The sequence below is a fragment of the Bubalus bubalis genome, chromosome 5 (assembly GCF_019923935.1).
Source record: "Bubalus bubalis isolate 160015118507 breed Murrah chromosome 5, NDDB_SH_1, whole genome shotgun sequence".
In the NCBI taxonomy this organism is placed as follows: Eukaryota; Metazoa; Chordata; class Mammalia; order Artiodactyla; family Bovidae; genus Bubalus; species Bubalus bubalis.
The window spans coordinates 1,796,031-1,808,818 of NC_059161.1; the positions used below are offsets into that span (position 1 = coordinate 1,796,031).

Here is a 12,788-nt window from a genome sequence, read left to right on the forward strand (position 1 = left end):
GCTACCTCAGTTGCTGCAACAGGGAAAGACAGAACGAGAACTGAGTGTACCTTTCTCTGTGTCTCTCTGCAAGTGACTTATATCATCATTCAGAACTCACTAGCCAGAATAAGAAACATTACTTTGGCTAACCACAAGGAGGATGAGAAAATATGATGAAGAAATAGAATACTTGGTATGTATTTTCATTACAAAAATTTGTATGGTGAAAAATGAGAACCCTGTGTACGAGACAGCAAAAGAGACACTGATGTATAGAACAGTCTTATGGACTCTGAGAGAGAGGGAGAGGGTGGGCAGATTTGGGAGAATGGCATTGAAACATGTAAAATATCATGTATGAAACGAGTTGCCAGTCCAGGTTCGATGCACGATACCGGATGCTTGGGGCTGGTGCACTGGGACGACCCAGAGGGATGCAATGGGGAGGGAGAAGGGAGGAGGGTTCAGGATGGGGAACACATGTATACCTGTGGCGGATTCATTTTGATATTTGGCAAAATTAATACAATTATGTAAAGTTTAAAAATAAAATAAAATTATAAAAAAAAATAAAAGGGAAAAATGAGAACTGAAACAGAAAAAAAAAAAAATAAAAAAAATAAAAACAACTTGAGCTCTTGTTTTTCTTACGCCTCACATCCGATCCCCAAGTTAAACTCCGGGCTTCGTGTGCACGTTTGCACTCCCCTCAACCATCCTCATGACTCACTGTTAACCTTCTGCCCCCTCCCCCAAACAAAACGTGATTTCTGTATTCACCCAAGAATCTAGCTAATGTTTGAACAGTTTTGATCCAGAGAATTCCCTGGTGGTCCAGTGGTTAGGACTTGGTGCTTTCACTGCTGAGGGCCTGGGTTCGATCCCTGGTTGGGGAACTAAGATCCCACAAGCTGCAGGGTGGGGCCAAAGTAATAATAATAACAATACTACTACTAATAAAACTTGATTCACAGACTGAAGAAAGAAAAACAATGAAATTGGGGCCATCTTCCCCCTGAAACAAGGAGTGGAGACCCTGACCTGGGATTAGACTCACCCTGGTGGCTCAGATGGTGAAGAATCTGCCTGCAATTAGGAGACCCGGGTTCGATCCCTGGATTGGGAAGATCCCTCGGAGGAGGGCATGGCAACCTGTCGCCCGCTGCAGTATTTTTGCCTGGAGAATCCCCACGGACAGAGGAGCCTGGTGGGCTACAGTCCATGGGGTTGCAAAGAGTCAGCTGAGGCTGAGTGACTAACACTTTCACTTTCTTTCATGAAATGCTAAAAATATTCGGTCACCTTTTTGACTACTCTTGAGAAGTCAGCGCGATCGAGGACATTTGAATCACTGTGATCAGGACAGTGGGGAAGCCGGGGTTTGGACCAGGTCAGCAAAGGGGCTTCAGCAGACAGCTCTGCTTTTTCTCACGTAGAATTATTTCTACGGAGCTCTCGGCATCTACCTTCTCCCCTACGTTCTCCAGTTAGACGTTCCCACTAAGGCTCTGCTTTAATGAGAAGCAGCTTTTGGTGTTCCAGCAAGTGTTCTGGGGCCTCTCTTCAGTGCTGTTGGGTCTGCGGGTTTCATTTTTGTGTGTGTAATTGGAAAACTCTCCCATGAGCCTGGGAAAAGCATCAGTGTTGCTACAGAAATGGACTCCAGGCCCTGCCTATCCAACCCGCTGAGCTTTCGTATGCGAAGCCCATCAGCGAGGTGAGGGTCAGGCCGGTCATCTCGCCGTCGCGGCCGTTGGACACTGGTCTTTGTTCTGGGGAAGGCGAGGCTGCAGCCAGCAGCGTGGCTCATAAAACATGTTTACAATGGCCACGTGGCAGAGCCTGCTGGGGGCTGGGGTTGCAGGGAGCAGAAGCCGCACTGGGCTGTACCCCAGGGGCCGCCCCTGCAGGCCCCGAGGGACCCTCCGTGCAAAGGCCGCCTCCTGGGTTTTTCTCCTTCACGGCTCCTTACCCCGCCCTCCTCTGTCTCCTTGATCTTCTTTTCTTCCCCAAAGACAGGAAGAATCCATGTCCAAGTGGATTCTCTCTCCCTCTTTTTCCTTTTTAAGGAAAATGCTTCTTATCATTATTTCTTAAAGTTTTCTCTCACAGTGCAGTACAATTGATTAACAATGTTGTATGAATTTCAGGTGTGTAGCAAAGTGATTTAGTCATACATGTACGTACATCTGTTCTTTTTCAAGTTCTTTCCCCGTCTACGTTATTACAGAATATGGAGTAGAGTTCCCTATGCTACACAGCAGGCCCTTGTGGCTCATCTATTATATATATACTTATTGCTAAGTCGCTTCAGTCGTGTCCGACTCTGTGCGACCCCAGAGACGGCAGCCCACCAGGCTCCACTGTCCCTGGGATTCTCCAGGCAAGAACACTGGAGTGGGTTGCCATTTCCTTCTGCATTATATATAATAGTATGTATCTATTAATCCCCAGCTCCTAACTTGTCCTTCCCCATACGTTTCCCCTTTGGTAAGCATAAGTTTGTTTTCTGTGTTTGTGTCTGTCTCTGTTTTGTAAATAAGTTCATTTGTGTAATTCTAAGATTCCACATATGAGTGTTATCTCACGATGTTGGCCTTCCTCTGTCTGACTCACTTCACTTAGTAGGATAATTTCTGGGTCCATCCATACAGCTGTGGTTCTCTGTTTTGTCCACAATAAACACCTCTCTCTTCTCCACAATCCTATTTTTTTTTTGAAAATTCTCCAAAGGGAGTTATTTCGCACTTCATTGTTTCTCTTGCCCAGGGCTGTGTGTTATGCATGAAGCCTGGCCCCTCGCACCGACGAATAAGTGAGACCGATTTGCTTCCGAAGCCAGGTGAGCACGCAGTTTCTGCCCGCAGCCTCCCCTCCCAGCCTCCGTGGCCAGCGCCCCTCTGGGCGTCCCCCTGGGGGGAGGGCCCCCCAGAGTGGGACTCACTTCATCTGCCTCCAGTTTTCATGCTCCAAGCTCCCCAAATCTTTGGGGCTCGTATTTAATAGGCCTGTTTTTGTGTAAATCAACTATAAACCATTCCCGTGGGGACCTGGAGCTGGTATTTTTATGACCCAAGGACAGTAAAACCCGCCTCCAGGTAGAGCAGCTGTGGGCTCTGGGACTGAGTTATTAAAGCTTCGGTTTGAGCCACCCGGTCCTGAGGGCCCGCCTCTCCTGCAGCCTGAAATTTCCCCAGTAAGAACAGGACTAAAAGCAAGCCCACCCAAGATACCCCAGCGTCTCACAGCTGCCTACAGTTTGGGAAGGCGAGTAGCTGGGACGTCCCGGGAGGGCGGGGATGGAGGAGGGGATGGGCGCAGCCTGTTCCCCATTGAGTCTTGTGTGGGATGATCCCTGATCTGCAGCTTCGATGCTTCCTGTGTTCGTTTCTGACTGTGTTCTTCTACAGCAGGGGATTCCGAACGGCGGCCAGGTGAGGCCTCCCTGCATGTTCTTGTCTGACCTCCTTGCTGAGGATGGGTTTGCATTTTTAAATGGTTGGAAAAAATCAAAATAGTATTCTGTGTTGTGAGAGTTGCGTGGAATTCACGTTTTAATGTCCATGGATAGAGTTCTACTGGGACATGCCGCACTTTCCTGTCCACATGGTCCGGGCAGATTTGGGGCTGTCCTGGGGTGGGTATGTCATTGCTGAGAAGCTGAAAACAGTCCCTCTCGGGCCGTAAAACGTCTGCAGATTCCTGCTCTAGAAAAACAAAAGGATGCCTCGCAGAGAGCAAAAGAAGGTGGTGGAGGAGTAAGACGGGGAGATCGCTTGCCTTCCCACAAACACATCAAAAACTCATCAAAACATGAAACAGCTCCTACAGAGCAGCTTCTACACGACAGCAGAAGACCCTAGGCTTCCAAAAAGGCAAAGTAGTCTCCCTGGAGCGAGACATCGAGCCAATGTTGCAAAGCAGTTATCCTCCAATTAAAAATGAAAAGAGTAAAACAGAAGGGTTCCTGAGCTCACAAGCCCCTTAGGCCTGGGGGTTCCTTCATGTTGAGGAGAGCTGCTCGCATGATCCCTTCTGGGCTGGTTTGGTCTAGTTTCTTCGCAGGGGCCTGCAGATTGGGTGATTCTGGAAGAACTCTGTTCAGTGCGTAGTTTTGCCCAAACATTACCTTCCGATGGGTGTACAGTCGTCGTCAGAGGGGCTGTCATTCAGGGCTTCTCCTCCCTGTTTGTCCTCTGAAGCCCTGGGAGATTTTATAAATCCCAGGGGCCGAGTGGCACCCCAGGCCCGTGAAATCAGAATCTGTGAGCGTGAGCCCCAGGTCACGCTAGTGTGAAAGTTCAGTTTACTAAGGGAGACTCGCCCTGTGCTAGTTTGAAATTAAGGCTTTCATTGTGATGCGCAGTTCGACCAGGAACAACATTCCTTTCCACACATATTTGTTGAATGCCCACAAAATGCTGATTGCTCTGAAAGCTGTATGTCAGAAAGGGATGAGGAATTCTCCAGTGGCCCAGGGGTTAAGGTCTCATGCTTCCAAGGCAGGGGGTGAGGGTTTGATCCTTGGTCAGGGAGCTAAGATCCCACATGCCACACAATGAGGCCAAAAAAAGAAAAAAAAAGAGTCCAGCACAATATGATTAAAAAAAAAAAAAGGAATGAAACTGCTCTCTGCTTCCTGTGAGTTAGCAAAGAAGATCAACTCTGGACTCTGTGTGTGTGTGTGTGTGAGCCACTCAATCATATCCAACTCTTTAGCAACACCGTGGACTGGAGCCCATCAGGCTCCTCTGTCCACGGGAGTCACCAGGCAGGAATACTGGAGTGAGGTGTCATTTCTTTCTCCAGGGGATCTTCCCGACCCAGGGATTGAACCCGGGTCTCCCGCATCGCAGGCAGACTCTTTACCGTCTGAGCCACCAGAGAAGCTCTCAGCACTGGACTGAGTGGCCCCCTTTTCCCCAGTAGACTAGTGTCTAAATCGTCACTTCTGGGAGCTAGTTAAATACGCAGGGTTGAGTATGTAGATACGTGGAAATCAAAAAGTTCTTAACAAGTAAGTCCTAGCTTTAGAGCCATCTCATAGCCCCTTTGGAAATGGCTGCATTTCTACTAATTAGCATTTGGGCTGTGGTGGGTGTTGAGGGGGGGGTTGGGGAGCTTTAGTTTCGTTTCTCTTTAGAAGCAGCAGCATGTTGGACTCTCAGGCCCTCCCCGGTACCAGCTACACAAACTTGACCGGGTTCCTGAATCGACTCTGGATTAGTTTTCCTCTTCTGCGAACTGGAGATGATAGTAATACGTCCATCATAGGGTTGTTGGAGAGATCAGATGAGATAATTTACAAAGGAGCTCTTTTACAGTCATGGGGTTCTATTCTGATCCAAGCATCTTCGATGGGGCTCACGCGGCCGTGAGACAGACAGAAACAAGCAAGGAAGTGGGAACAAACGTCCAGATGGGAAGTGCCATGGAGAAAAACTGGGTAGGCGGGGGTGGTGCTCAAGAGGGGGCGAAGATGCTTCAGATTGGGGGCTCAGAGACCCAGTAACTGTTAGTTATCATGACGGCATTGATAAAGAGTCACGACCACCTGATGTGACCGCTGGGCAGGTCCAAGAGAAGAAACTGACCCACGTACCCAGACTTTTTGTCTGTTTCCATCCTCGACTCCAAGACTGCTGGCAGCAACGTGCGCAGGTTGGGACTTCAGAACATCTGCAAGGTGACTTCTGTCCGAATGAGAGAAGCCGAGGTGGGTAAAATGCCTCCCCACTTTTCTGGAGCTGCGTGCTGTACCTGGGTCGCCTTAAGCGTGCACGGGCAGTGCCTTCACGGTGACACAGAGAGGCTCGCCGCCTCTGCACCAGCTTGCTGTCGAGAAGACTGGCAGCCCCTTAAAACTCCTAGAAGGACCTGCCTGGCAGTCCAGTGCTTAAGGATTCGCCTTCCAACAGGGAACTGTGCTCAGTGTTAGGTGGCAGCCCGGATGGGAGGGGAATTTGGGGGAGAATGGATCCATGTATATGTATGACTGAATCCCTTCACTGTTCACCTGAAAATATTGTAAGATTGTTAATCGGCTATTTTCCAATACAAAATAAAAAGTTTTTTTGTTTTTTAAAGAATCTGCCTTTCGATACAGGGGACACGGGTTCAACCCCTGGTTGGGGGGTTAAGATCCCACATGCTGTGGGGCAGCTAAGCCTTCATGACATAAGGAAGACCCAGCATGGCCAAAATTTAAAAAAGTAAATAAAATTTAGAAATAGATAAATGTAAAATTTAAACTAAGTAAAACTAAATTAATTTTAAAATAAATAAATAGAAGTAAAATTTTAAAAAAGCTTCTAGAAAATGGGTCAAGGACTTGAAAATTCATAGAAGTGAATCATTAGCATGAAGGGGAAAAAAATCTCATTTCCACTAGTGACCACAGAAGGACAGATTAGGTAATTTTTTTTTAACCTATCAGATAAGGAAACTGCTGGTGGGAGTAGGAACTGATGTCTCCTTTTTGTGGGGGCAATTTGTCAGTACCTCTCAAAGTTCAGAAGGCATGCACATTTAAAGCTGGAAGTTCCATTTTGGAGAATCTAGTCTCTAGAAATAATCACACACCAGTATACAAGACTACACATATCAAGGTAAGGATTCATCATAATAGTAACCATCACAGACAACCTAAATATACGTCACAGGTGCTTGATACACTGTTCAATGAGGAAGTGAGCGTGCAGATGAGCAGAATAGGATAAGGCATTGCTCGTGTCCACAAGCGGGAGAGGCGGCTCTCCGCGAGTGCGAAGGGCGCTGGGAGCCTGTGAATACGGAGAGACAAGCCCACCTGCCCTGTGCTGAAGAGGCCTGGAAGTCTGCCCACTGGACTGCAGGAGTCTATTGTGCCGACCACACCGTGGGACATTGGATGAGAAATGATGCATAAATAATAATGGATTTTCTTCCTATGCTGCAGAGTCAGGGACTGTGGGGGTGGTGAGGGAAGGTTTTCACCTTCCATCTTATACATTTCAAGATGGGCAGAAATGCTTCCAATTTTCGCAGACCACTTAGGTAAGTCTTTAAAATAGTTCAATATTCCAGGTTCGATGCACGATACTGGATGCTTGGGGCTGGTGCAATGGGACGACCCAGAGGGATGGTATGGGGAGGGAGGAGGGAGGAGGGTTCAGGATGGGGAACACATGTATACCTGTGGCAGATTCATTTCGATATTTGGCAAAACCAATACAATATTGTAAAGTTTAAAAATAAAATAAAATTTAAAAAATAATAATCAAATAATTCAATATTTGTAAAAGCCCTTTAGAAACATAAGCATTTTAAAGTGGACAAAGCATTGTATTCTTCATTAGCTAACCAGGATTCATTTCTTTTTTTTTTTTTTTAGTTTTATTTTTTGGCCACACGGTGGAAACTTGGTTGCCCCAGCAGGGATAGAACCTGCATACCCCCTGCAATGGAAGTGCAGACTCCTAACCTCTGGGCCACAGGGAAGTCCCCATCTAGTTCTCGTTCTTATCTGGCTCTTGTTTCTTCACTATTGTGAGTCTTGGGAGCTGGAAGGCACCCAGGTGGTGTCAGGCTATGTCAGTTAACCTTGCCGGATGGGGACATGGAAGCTTCTAGAAGTTGAGGAGCTTTGCTGCATGTCGTGAGACTCGTCTGGTTTCAAAGACGAGCCCTCTTGTTCCCGTGCAGGGGCTGTGGACCAGGTCCGAGCCCTGAGGACGCCGCCCACCAGACAGAAGGAGACCCTCAGCCGCCCAGAAGCAGTGCTGCGGGTGGGGACATGGCGACAAGCTTTCCCTTTCCCGCATTTTGCCTCGGGTCAGTCTAAGCACGCAGAAGGCAATGGCACCCCACTCCAGTACTCTTGCCTGGAAAATCCCATGGACGGAGGAGCCTGGTGGGCTGCAGTCCCTGGGGTCGCTAAGAGTTGGACACGACTGAAGCGACTTACCAGCAGTAGCAGCAGCAGTCTAAGCACAGCTAAAAATTAAGATATCACTCTAGAAAATTTTGAATTGACTTGAATCACTACAAGGTTCAAGTTCAGACCTCACGGAATCTCATTTAAGCCATGAGGCCACAGGGAGCAGGCAGCCCTGTGACAGCCAGTGCTCATTTGCTCTAACACTGTTTTCCAGAAAACCAATCCTCACTTCTACTGTTTTCTAGAAAACTGGGCTTCCCTGGTGGCTCAGCTGGTAAAGAATCCACCTGCAATGTGGGAGACTCTGGTTCAATCCCTGGGTTGGGAAGATCCCCTGGAGAAGGGAACGGCTACCCACTCCAGTATTCTGGCCTGGAGAATCCCATGGACTGTATAGTCCATGGGGTCGCAAAGAGTCAGACACGACTGAGACTTTGACTTTCACTTATCTTTCTCAAGATCCTGAGTTTAAGGTTCTGGGCATGAACTCTGCTGGCGGTCCAGTGATTAAGACTCTGTGCTCCCAATGCAGGGGCACAGCTTCAATTCCCCGTCAGGGAAGATGCCGCATACATCATGGCTCAGCCAAAAAAATGAAAAGAATTAAGTTAAATGCAATGAAATAAAACACGGATTATGAGGAAGTATTTGTAGAATCAAGTGCTGGGACCTGGGAAGTCACCCATAAACCCACACTTCCTCCAGGTAACTTTCAGATAACTGGTGCCTGCCCGCCTAGGGGCCCTCTGGTCAGACAGCAGAGCCAGGACTCCCAGAGGGCATGTGCCAGCCCCCCAGGGAGCAGCTCTCTCTCCCGGGGAGCAGGTCTCGTGCCCCTGCATGTTCTCTTTCCAGATTTTCCAGTTTCTCATCTATTAGGTCTCCCTGTCTCTCACCCATGGAATCCAAGCCAAAGCTCTGTGGGGGTTCTACGCCACAGCCTGGCTCCAGCCAGCGTTCCAGCCCATGGTGCCAGCGTGAGACTGACGGGTTCGTCATCGACTCTGCCCACCACCTGCTTCCTGCAACCGCACTCTAGGGTCTGCCCAGCTCCCTGCTCCCTCCCACCCTCTGCCCAGGCCCAGTCCCCCAGAGACTCTCCTGACCTCTCCCCTCCTTGCAGTGCTGCTCACCCTGCCCTGGGGCCCCTTCAGGGCATTCCCCTTTCTTGTGGTCTACACTGATCGAAAGAGCAAGCACTTTGACACCGCTGTGAAGCAGAAGGTGAGAAGTCCCGAGGGTCTGAACGGAAGGACGAGAAAGTCAGAGGACAGACAGGTTCACGAGGCAAGGATGGCCAGTCAGGTGAGCGCACGGGCGATAGTTTCACTTCAGACAGAGACAGAGGCCTGACCGTGTTTTGCATGATGCGTTTAGAGGTGTTGCATTTCATAGGTTCTAAGATGCACAGGTCTTAACATTTTCACATCTGTGGGGTCAGATGTCTCAGACAGTTGGAAGCACGACCCAATTTAACCACCAGATTTTGTTCTTTCTCAGTGGATCACAGAATTGTGAGGCATCTTACCGCGGCATCTTGGACGTGTTGAAATACAGTGCTTGTAAGGTTTTAATGACAAATTACTAGCTAGTGATCTCTCTGCTCAGGACCATCAGCATGCACTAAAGGCTGGCCTGAAGGTGAAAGATGACATTACAAGTGTTTTGAGACATCATTGCGCTGATTTTTCAATCCTTTTCTCAAAACGGTTAGTTCCCATTGTCCTGTTAACATGTGGAGGAGACACACCAAGACTTCTCCCGGGGTTTTCTTTCCTCTTATAACTGATCGATACAGTACAGGTTTGTGTGATCACTTAGCTTTTCGCCTGCTACCAGCAGAAATGACATTATATACCAAATGTGAGTAGGTCATCATGCTTCTGAAATACAAAATACAGCTCCCTGGTCAGCGTGGGTTCAGGGTTACAGCCTGTCATGCAGACAGGTTCATTATGAGTTGAAACTTTGAAGTCAGAAATGAATGAGACGATTTCATGTTGTTTGTTATGATCACATCTTATTGCTGTTCAGTTGCTAAGTCGTGTCTGACTCACTGGGCCTCTGTGGACTGCAGAATGCCAGGCTTCCCTGTCCTTCACTGTCTCCCAGAGTTTTCGCAAACTCATGTCCATTGAGTCGGTGATTCCATCCAACCATCTTATCCTCTCTTGCCTCCTTCTCCTCCTGCTTTCAATCTTTCTCAGCATTAGGATCTTTTCCAATGAGTCAGCTCTTTGCATCAGTTGGCCAAAGTATTGGAACTTCAGCATTGGTCCTTCCAATGAACATTCAGGGTTGATTTCCTTTAAATTGACTGGTTGGATCTCCTTGCAGTCCAAGGGACTCTCAAGAGTCCTCTCCAACACCACAGTTCAAAAGCATCAATTCTTCGGTCCCAGCCTTCTTTATGGTCCAGCTCTCACATCCATACATGACCACTGGAAAAACTATATTGCATAGGAACCTGGAATGTTAGGTCCATGATAGCATCTAAATATGTCTTAATAAGAAATCTCCAAGTGAGTGATAGAAACAGTACTCAGATCATTTAGAGACGTGTAGAGCTTCAGTCCTTCTAGAGCAGTTGCAGAATATGGGCAAAACCAAGGAATCAAAACCCTTTGGAAGAAATTCTTGCCAGTTGAGTTTTGTGCTATTGAAATAGGACATTTCTGAAGGCACCTCAAGCCTCCACATGGCCCTGAGGCTCTTCCGCACAGAACCAGAGGGTGCTTTTTTTCTAAGAGACGTTGAGAGACCTGTAAACCCACTCCCTCATTAAAACGGGATCACAGAAATGTATTTTCCTTGGGAAAAAAATTCATTTTTAAATAGACCGTTTTTGACTTCTAAATATAGACCAAGAGGCTTGTCTTTGTTTTTAAACGTAAAAATGCAGGTTCCTGAGAGCAACATGACTGGGGACCTTTTTTGTCATGCGTGTGCTGTTTATTTATTTTGCCATCATCTGGCGCGTCAGCCAGGCCTTGTAACACCCCGTGTCACAGAAAAGCAAACAGTCCCGGTTCACTCATGAGCGCGCTGAGATCAGGCCGATGACTGGCTACAATGCGATGCCCCCTTTGCTATAACAAACATGACCCTAAATCCTAACCAGCTTTAGAGTAAAAGGCCCCACAATTACGATATAGTAACAAAGTTCATGCTGTATACAATGTGATTGTTTCAATACTTCGTCCATCCCTTTTCATTTTACCTGCTATTTATATGAGGCAGTGAAACAGTCCAGTGGAAAATCCACTCTGTGGTGTGTTAGGGGTAATATTCATTTACCCGGCATGTTTGCAGGATAAAACTAAATGTAGTGGAACCTTCTTTTATAATCCTGGTGTTTGAAGTTAGAGCTACAGCCGCCTGGCAGTGTGATTGTAACCACAGACCTTTTCCATATGTATCCACATTTCCCAAAGGCTGGAGTCATGCTTTATCTCTGAATACCTGGTCAGTCCTCCCCAAGGCCCCCTGAGTTTTATCCGGATGGGTCTTTACCAGATAATAGATACTCAACAAGTACTAACCATTTGGAGCAGAAATAAACCTTCTGTTTGGGCTGTTTCTTCTCCAAATGGTCCAGTAGAGATTTGTAGTAAAAGCAGGGCAACAAGTCCAAAGTCTCAGGCAAGACAGTCCTGGTGAGAGTGGGTCTGCGTGGCTTCTCCACCCTGTTGACGGTGAGCAGCACAGAGGTTGATGAGCACTCCTGTCCTTCCTGAGAGGCCTGCGGGGCTGGTGTTTGGAGGCCAGATGGAGAAACATCTACCATGGTATCATTTCCATCAGAGCCGGCAGCTTTTATTCTTTTCAGCAAGTGTTTAGAAGAAAGTGTTGACGCTTATTAATCTGTTTCTTGTCTTGCACACATGTGTCCGCAAGATTGGTGGCAAAAAAAACCCTGTGTGTCTGACGGGCCTCGATGTAATCTTTGTGGCAGGACGAGACTGTTAACACTGAACAGGTCTGTTTGGAATTGTTATTCTTTGTAATTACCTTCATTAACTGAAAGCATGTGTCAATCAACTTTGAACTTTAAACAAACCAGGAATTTGCAAGCAAAATGCATTTCTATTTCCTAGGGGCCCCTGTGTGTTTGGAGATGAGTGTGTGTGAGAGGGGTATACAGACGCTGTACTAGAAACGGGTTTCTGCAGTTTTCCGAATATGTCATTCCACCCTGGTTTGCATTTGCTAACTTCAAATAGAAATAAAGTGCATGACGGCTCCAGAGAAATGTGTCAACCGCTAGTTCACACCCTCGTGTGAGCGGATCATTTTTAATTTAAGAACACTGCTCCCTGAATTTCTGCAATAAAAGAAATACATTTACATTCATTTTAACAGCCAGTGGTCACGATGGAGACATGAACTCTGCTGTTCTATGTATTGGAAGCCGACCCTGCGCTGTAACTTTCTGGATTTGATTGGACCTCCCCGGGTCAGAACCCTGCAGCCAAAGTAGAGAACGTGACAATACCCTCGACCTAAACAGGCTGGTGGCTGACGGCGCCCCTGCACCTGCTCAGCGGGATGCGTAAGGTGCCCAGAGACGGTCCAGGAAGGAAAGAGGGGGGAGCTCATCTGCGCAGGCGCCCACTCTGGCCATCTGCTGGGTGAGGAGCCAGTTCCCTCCACCAGGGGGTGGTCAGGGACAGAGAGAGGATGCATGTGTGAGTGGGGAGGGGAGGTCAAGTCCTCTGGGGGACCCTCCCCCTAGAGGCTGCATGCAGACCCCGGGGACCCACCTCCCATCCCACCCCCCACCATCCCACCCACCACTCCTCAGCCTGCCCTCTCCAGACTCCCGTGCCCCAGGCCCGGCTCCCAACCGCTCCTGCTCCATCCCCACCTCTGCACCCACTGGGCCCTT

The 12,788-nt window shown here is 47.9% G+C and overlaps 1 non-coding gene across 1 annotated transcript; it reads left to right on the forward strand.

Annotated features, from left to right (window-relative positions):
- The first annotated feature begins 805 nt into the window (after positions 1-805).
- Positions 806-878, forward strand: TRNAE-UUC. Its single transcript has one exon. It is a non-coding gene; the product is annotated as a tRNA-Glu (tRNA).
- Positions 879-12,788: the final 11,910 nt, after the last annotated feature.